The sequence below is a fragment of the Trichomycterus rosablanca genome, chromosome 3, assembly GCF_030014385.1.
Source record: "Trichomycterus rosablanca isolate fTriRos1 chromosome 3, fTriRos1.hap1, whole genome shotgun sequence".
Lineage (NCBI taxonomy): Eukaryota > Metazoa > Chordata > Actinopteri > Siluriformes > Trichomycteridae > Trichomycterus > Trichomycterus rosablanca.
In genome coordinates, this window is record NC_085990.1 from 15,217,101 (window position 1) to 15,224,350 (window position 7,250).

Here is a 7,250-nt window from a genome sequence, read left to right on the forward strand (position 1 = left end):
GAGAGTGTTGATTTGTCTGACTCTCTTTTTGCTTCTATTTTATCTCAGGAGCCAATTGTAAATAAGTTGGTTAACAACAAGAAGGGAGGGACTGAGCCTGTTGAAACCAGTGCCACATCATTACCACTGACTCGTGAAGCACTCATCACTGCTCAGAAGAGTGATTCATCTTTGGGTAAATGTTTTGCAGCAGTTGTGGAGGACTCTTGTAAGTGCAATATGAAACAGTGCTATTTTTTAGATAATGGAGTACTTATGCTCAAATGGCTCTCATGGCCAGGTGAAACAGATGATGTTGGGGAGTCCTGGGGCACTGTTTATCAGATTGTGGTACCATATGTCTTTAGGCAGCATGTCTTAGAACTTGCTCATGAACATGTGTGGTCTGGGCATTTGGGTGTCACTAAGACATATAATAGGATACTTCAGCATTTATTTTGGCCAGGAATGAAGACTGATGTGTCAAATTTTTGTAAAACTTGCCCCACTTGTCAAATTGTGGGAAAACCAAACCAAGTAGTGCATCCAGCACCTCTTTGTCTTATTCTAGTGGTTGGTGAACCTTTTGATCATGTAGTTGTAGACTGTGTGGGACCTTTACCCAGAACAAAATCTGGAAATCAGTTTCTACTAACTATCATGTGCCTTTCTACTCGGTTTCCTGAAGCTATACCCCTGCAGACAATAACTGCTCCAGCCATCATAAAAGCTTTGACCAAGTTCTTTACCACCTTTGGCCTACCTAAAAAGGTACAGACAGATCAGGGAACCAATTTTCTGTCCAAAACCTTTAAACAGACTTTACAGTCTTTGGGTATTTCACATGCTGTATCCAGCCCCTATCATCCCCAGTCACAGGGTGCACTTGAGCGCTGGCACCAGACTTTGAAGTCCATGTTAAAAAAGTTTTGCTTAGAAACTGGTAAAACCTGGGATGAAGGCATTCCCTTTGTTCTCTTTGCCATCAGAGATGCAAAACAGGAGTCTCTTGGGTTCAGCCCTGCTGAACTGGTTTTTGCTCATCAGGCTCGTGGACCAATTAAGGTATTAAAAGAGCAGTTCTTATCTGGTGGTTCTCAAAGTGTTAAAGATTTTGTTAAGCAGTGTAGACTGTAGAGAACGTTTGCATCATGCGACTTCAGTGGCTAGAGAAGCCCTTGCTTCCTCACAGGAGAGCATGAAGAAGCGGTATGATAAACAGGCAGTTAAATTACAATTTCAACCTGGTGAGCAAGTGTTGGTTTTGTTGCCAAATCCTGGATCTGCTCTTTCCCTTAAATTCTCAGGGCCATATGTAATAAAGAGTCAAGTTTCTGAGACTGATTATGTTATTCACACCCCTGATCGTAGGAGAAAAACACGCTTATGTCACATTAACATGCTAAAAGCATATCATTCTAAACACAATGTCCAAAAGGAGCTGAAAAAGCCTCTAAAAGTTGCCTCTAATGAACCTTTATCTACATGCTTGGTTTGTGTGAAAACTGAAAATGATGGATTGATTGAGCTTAGTAATAGTGAGTTGTGTGGTAAACTTTTAAACTCCAATTTTCTATCTAATTTTGACACACATCTTTCACATCTTTCAGAAACTCAGAGGAAGGATATAATTAATTTACTTTATGCCTTCCCTACGTTATTTAGTGATGTTCCCTCATGCACTCATGTTTTACAGCATGATATTAAGGTGGGGAATGCTATTCCTGTTAAGCAGCATGCTTACCGTTGCCCTGTCCCAAAAAGGGAGCTAATGAAGAAGGAAGTAACATATCTGCTAGAACATGGTTTAGCTAAACCAAGTTGTAGTCCTTGGAGCTCGCCATGCTTGCTTGTTTCAAAATCTGATGGTACAGCACATTTTTGTACAGATTTCCGAAAGGTAAATGCAGTCACGGTTCCTGATTCTTTTCCTTTGCCTCGTGTGGAAGACTGCATTGACAATGTTGGACAAGCTAAGTACATCACAAAACTTGACCTGCTGAAAGGTTACTGGCAGGTACCCTTAACCCCTGAAGCCTCTGACATTTCTGCATTTATAACACCTGACCATTTTATGCAGTACACGGTTATGGCTTTTGGGCTAAGAAATGCTCCAGCCACCTTCCAGCGCCTAATGCACTTGGTGTTAGATGTTCCTAACTGCAGTGTGTATTTAGATGATGTAGTCATTTACTCCGAAAACTGGTCACACCATATGACCAGCTTAAAGGAGGTGTTCCAGAGACTCACGAATGCTTGTCTGACATTAAATCTTACAAAGTGCGAATTCTGTAAAGCCACTGTAACCTATCTAGGAAAACAGGTAGGTTGTGGGCAGGTTCGACCTGTAAATGCTAAGGTCATGGCTATATTGTCTTATCCAGTCCCAAGTACGCGACGTGAACTAAGACTATTACAGATGTTTTTGTAAAAACTTTGCTGGGGGGGGGGGGGGGGGGGGGGGGGGGGGGGGGGCAGTAAAACATAATGGATGTGCATGTCATTAGTTATATTTTTAATGCCAGAACCTTATTTAGGGCTTGATTTGTGGAGGGATGATGACAGCAGAGCTAACAATACTGGTTAAAATTACAATACTTTCCAAGTCGTCAGGTCGCTGTAAAGTTCACATTACATGACTGGATCTCTTGTAATCGGGAATCTTTCAAGTCGGTGTGGGTTTCACACTACACGACTGATTGGTGATAGGGGGTTTCACGCTACACGCTCTATCACCAACTGGAATCGCAGACGAGCTTCTCTGGTCTCCCAAAATACGCTTTGTCAGGAAAACAAATGCAAGATATTTGACATGCTAGATATCTCTTTTTGGTCAGATTGTTGGGTAGTTCACACATAGCGAATGAGTGAAGCGCAGAGCGAACGGCAAGTTGCTCCTGAGCCGGCAAATCTAGCGCCGACCAGTCGGTGAGCGAAAATCAGGGCAAATATTGTGTAGTGTGATTTAGGCATAACATGATAACATAGATGTGACAGATTCTTTCTTATTTTTAGTCAGGATATGTAATGCTGGCAGGTGCCATAAACAGACATTATGGCTTTGTTTTACTTTAAACAGAAATCAGGCCAAGATTTGTATTAAATTAATTGTATTAAATTAATTGGAGGGCTGAGTACTATTATGTGCTCCCACCTACAAGCTTACAAGCCGAATGTTTCTTATTAATCATGCTAGCTGTGGAGCCTTACACATAGTTTTACTTACGCTACTCTCCTGTGAATCTCCCAACTTCTTATCTAGACAGGAAAATCCCTAATCCGAACAACCCATGCCCACTCCTTCCAGGTGGCACTGCTTTTGTGTTTTTTAATGGCTGCTGCTGTTTTTTCTTGAGAAAGCTTGACTTGCTGATGGATCGAACAGCTGGCACAAACTGGATCAAATTCAGTTCTTCTGCATTCCTTTTCCATTCTCCATTTCCACATTCCCTGGAAAATTAGAGGGATTGTCTTTTGTTCCTTTACCGCCCTTGTTTGCGTTGTCTTGTAATAACACGGCTTATCTGTGTTTCTTGGCAATTGTTTGGGGTTTCAGAGCACCTGTAGAATGATCATCTGTTGTGTGAGGTTTTAGATACAGCTTCGGTTTGCAGCATCTGGTTTGGTTTCTTTTTAGTACATGTCTATGAGGGTTCTTCAAATAGTTTCCATACTTTTTAAACTCAATTTATTAAGAATTTTAAAAACAAGTTACTTAGCTTTTCTACATAGTCACCCAGCGTCTTACCAACTTTTTAATGCCATCAGCAAAAACATATTTCACATATTTTACATTCACTTAACCTTTGTCTGGATAATCCATACCATTATTATTACTTTGCAGCCACATGAAAGGCTGATTAAATAATTGTGTGAAGGATCTTGTGAAGGAATGTTTTGGATCTTGTCATATCATGAATTATGGTAATGTCAGGCAGAGGTAGTAAAAAAAAGCCCATCCCAGTCCTCCCCTAGTCTTGTAGCTAATCAACCAATATCATCTTGGCCAACGATTATGGCTTTTTTCTGTCAATTGTTTTTACTTCAGCTGTGTGAAGTGCAACATATAGAGTGTTTTGTTTTTTTATTACATACAGTGTATCACAAAAGTGAGTACACCCCTCACATTTCTGCAGATATTTAAGTATATCTTTTCATGGGACAACACTGACAAAATGACACTTTGACACAATTAAAAGTAGTCTGTGTGCAGCTTATATAACAGTGTAAATTTATTCTTCCCTCAAAATAACTCAATATACAGCCATTAATGTCTAAACCACCGGCAACAAAAGTGAGTACACCCCTAAGTGAAAGTTCCTGAAGTGTCAATATTTTGTGTGGCCACCATTATTTCCCAGAACTGCCTTAACTCTCCTGGGCATGGAGTTTACCAGAGCTTCACAGGTTGCCACTGGAATGCTTTTCCACTCCTCCATGACGACATCACGGAGCTGGCGGATATTCGAGACTTTGCGCTCCTCCACCTTCCGCTTGAGGATGCCCCAAAGATGTTCTATTGGGTTTAGGTCTGGAGACATGCTTGGCCAGTCCATCACCTTTACCCTCAGCCTCTTCAATAAAGCAGTGGTCGTCTTAGAGGTGTGTTTGGGGTCATTATCATGCTGGAACACTGCCCTGCGACCCAGTTTCCGGAGGAAGGGGATCATGCTCTGCTTCAGTATTTCACAGTACATATTGGAGTTCATGTGTCCCTCAATGAAATGTAACTCCCCAACACCTGCTGCACTCATGCAGCCCCAGACCATGGCATTCCCACCACCATGCTTGACTGTAGGCATGACACACTTATCTTTGTACTCCTCACCTGATTGCCGCCACACATGCTTGAGACCATCTGAACCAAACAAATTAATCTTGGTCTCATCAGACCATAGGACATGGTTCCAGTAATCCATGTCCTTTGTTGACATGTCTTCAGCAAACTGTTTGCAGGCTTTCTTGTGTAGACTTCAGAAGAGGCTTCCTTCTGGGGTGACAGCCATGCAGACCAATTTGATGTAGTGTGCGGCGTATGGTCTGAGCACTGACAGGCTGACCCCCCACCTTTTCAATCTCTGCAGCAATGCTGACAGCACTCCTGCGCCTATCTTTCAAAGACAGCAGTTGGATGTGACGCTGAGCACGTGCACTCAGCTTCTTTGGACGACCAACGCGAGGTCTGTTCTGAGTGGACCCTGCTCTTTTAAAACGCTGGATGATCTTGGCCACTGTGCTGCAGCTCAGTTTCAGGGTGTTGGCAATCTTCTTGTAGCCTTGGCCATCTTCATGTAGCGCAACAATTCGTCTTTTAAGATCCTCAGAGAGTTCTTTGCCATGAGGTGCCATGTTGGAACTTTCAGTGACCAGTATGAGAGAGTGTGAGAGCTGTACTACTAAATTGAACACACCTGCTCCCTATGCACACCAGAGACCTAGTAACACTAACGAGTCACATGACATTTTGGAGGGAAAATGACAAGCAGTGCTCAATTTGGACATTTAGGGGTGTAGTCTCTTAGGGGTGTACTCACTTTTGTTGCCGGTGGTTTAGACATTAATGGCTGTATATTGAGTTATTTTGAGGGAAGAATAAATATACACTGTTATATAAGCTGCACACAGACTACTTTTAATTGTGTCAAAGTGTCATTTTGTCAGTGTTGTCCCATGAAAAGATATACTTAAATATCTGCAGAAATGTGAGGGGTGTACTCACTTTTGTGATACACTGTATGTGGTTTTCTTGTAGTAATGTCAATTGTAAAGACATTGAATATCTTCGTTTATCAAATCTAATTGTTTGATTTACTGAGTGGTCATATTTACACCCCTGCATAGAAAAATAATACTACACAATACCCAATAGCTGGCTAAAAATGCCTAATAAAAGGCAAATAGGCATTTTTGTAGTCCAGTCCCAGCTAATGCCAAGTTCACACTACACGACTTTCCAAGTGGTCAGGTCGCTGTACAGTTTACACTACTCAACTGGATCTCTTGTAATCGGGAGTCTTTCAAGTCGGTGTGGGTTTCACACCTCCGTGAAGCTGGCCCCCCATGTGGTCAGAAATGGAATATAAATATTATTATTCGTTTGTGCTGCGTTTGTGCTGGTTTGTGCCGTAGGAATCATCGTTTGTGCTGGCACCGTTTTAGAGAAATTAAGTATTATATTTTATTACCTGTGACGTCACTCAGCCCCCCATCAGAGCCCAAATTGCACCAAAACCATCTCATTCGTTTGTGCTACGTTTGTGCTGGTTTGTGCTGCTAAAAGAAACATTTGTGCTGTTTTAATTCTCAAGTTATTACGCTATAAATATTACACCTGTGACGTCACCAGCCCCCCATTAACGTCCAAATTGTATGGCATGCATTTGGGGCCAAAATCGTCTTAGTTCTAACGCCTGTACACGTAAAAATATTACGTGTCCAGACGTAAAATATGTACGTGTGATGTATTGAGACGTATTTCTTTTACGTGTACAGACGGCTTATTTTTGCGTCTGCAGAGGTACTTTTTTTACGTGTACAGACGGCATATTTTTATGTTTCCAGAGGGTTTTTTTTTTACCCGTACAGACGTAATTGTACAACGTCTTGGCATTTTGCCGGTAGATGGAGATATTTACTTACAAATTGAATTAAGTTGCACAGTGAAGGTGATTCTTTGTTTATTAACCTGCTGCTTTATTTCTTGATATTCTGTAGGATTATTTTCTTTAGTTTTATTATGATGATAAATGTAACAATAAATAACAAGTGATAAATGATAAATAACAAGCAGCAATGATAATTTAGATATGAAGTTTCTTCCTGTAGCATAGTCAAAAGAAGCATGCAAAATATCTGGTTCTGACATTGCCATGGTCAAAATCTCACAAAATGGGAGTTTATTTATTGAGGAAAATATATTTAAAAAAAAGTAGCTTCACAGAAATCCAGTAAAGACAAAAGTTTGAATATGAAATGTAAAACCCCCAGGTGAGCGAGGCCAGGGGCAACAGTGGCAAAGAAAATCTCCCTCAGAGCTGAAGAAGAAACCTTGGGAGGAACCGAGGCTTATGAGGGGGGACCTACTCTGGTCAAACTACCTACAAATAATTGACAAAAGGTCCCTGTATCATCACATACAGGCGCATCTCAATCAATTAGAATATTATCAAAAAGTTAATTTATTTCAGTAATTCAATTCAAAAAGTTGACTCATATTTTTTAGATGCATTACAAACAGAGTGATCTATTTCAAGCGTTTATTTCTTTTAATG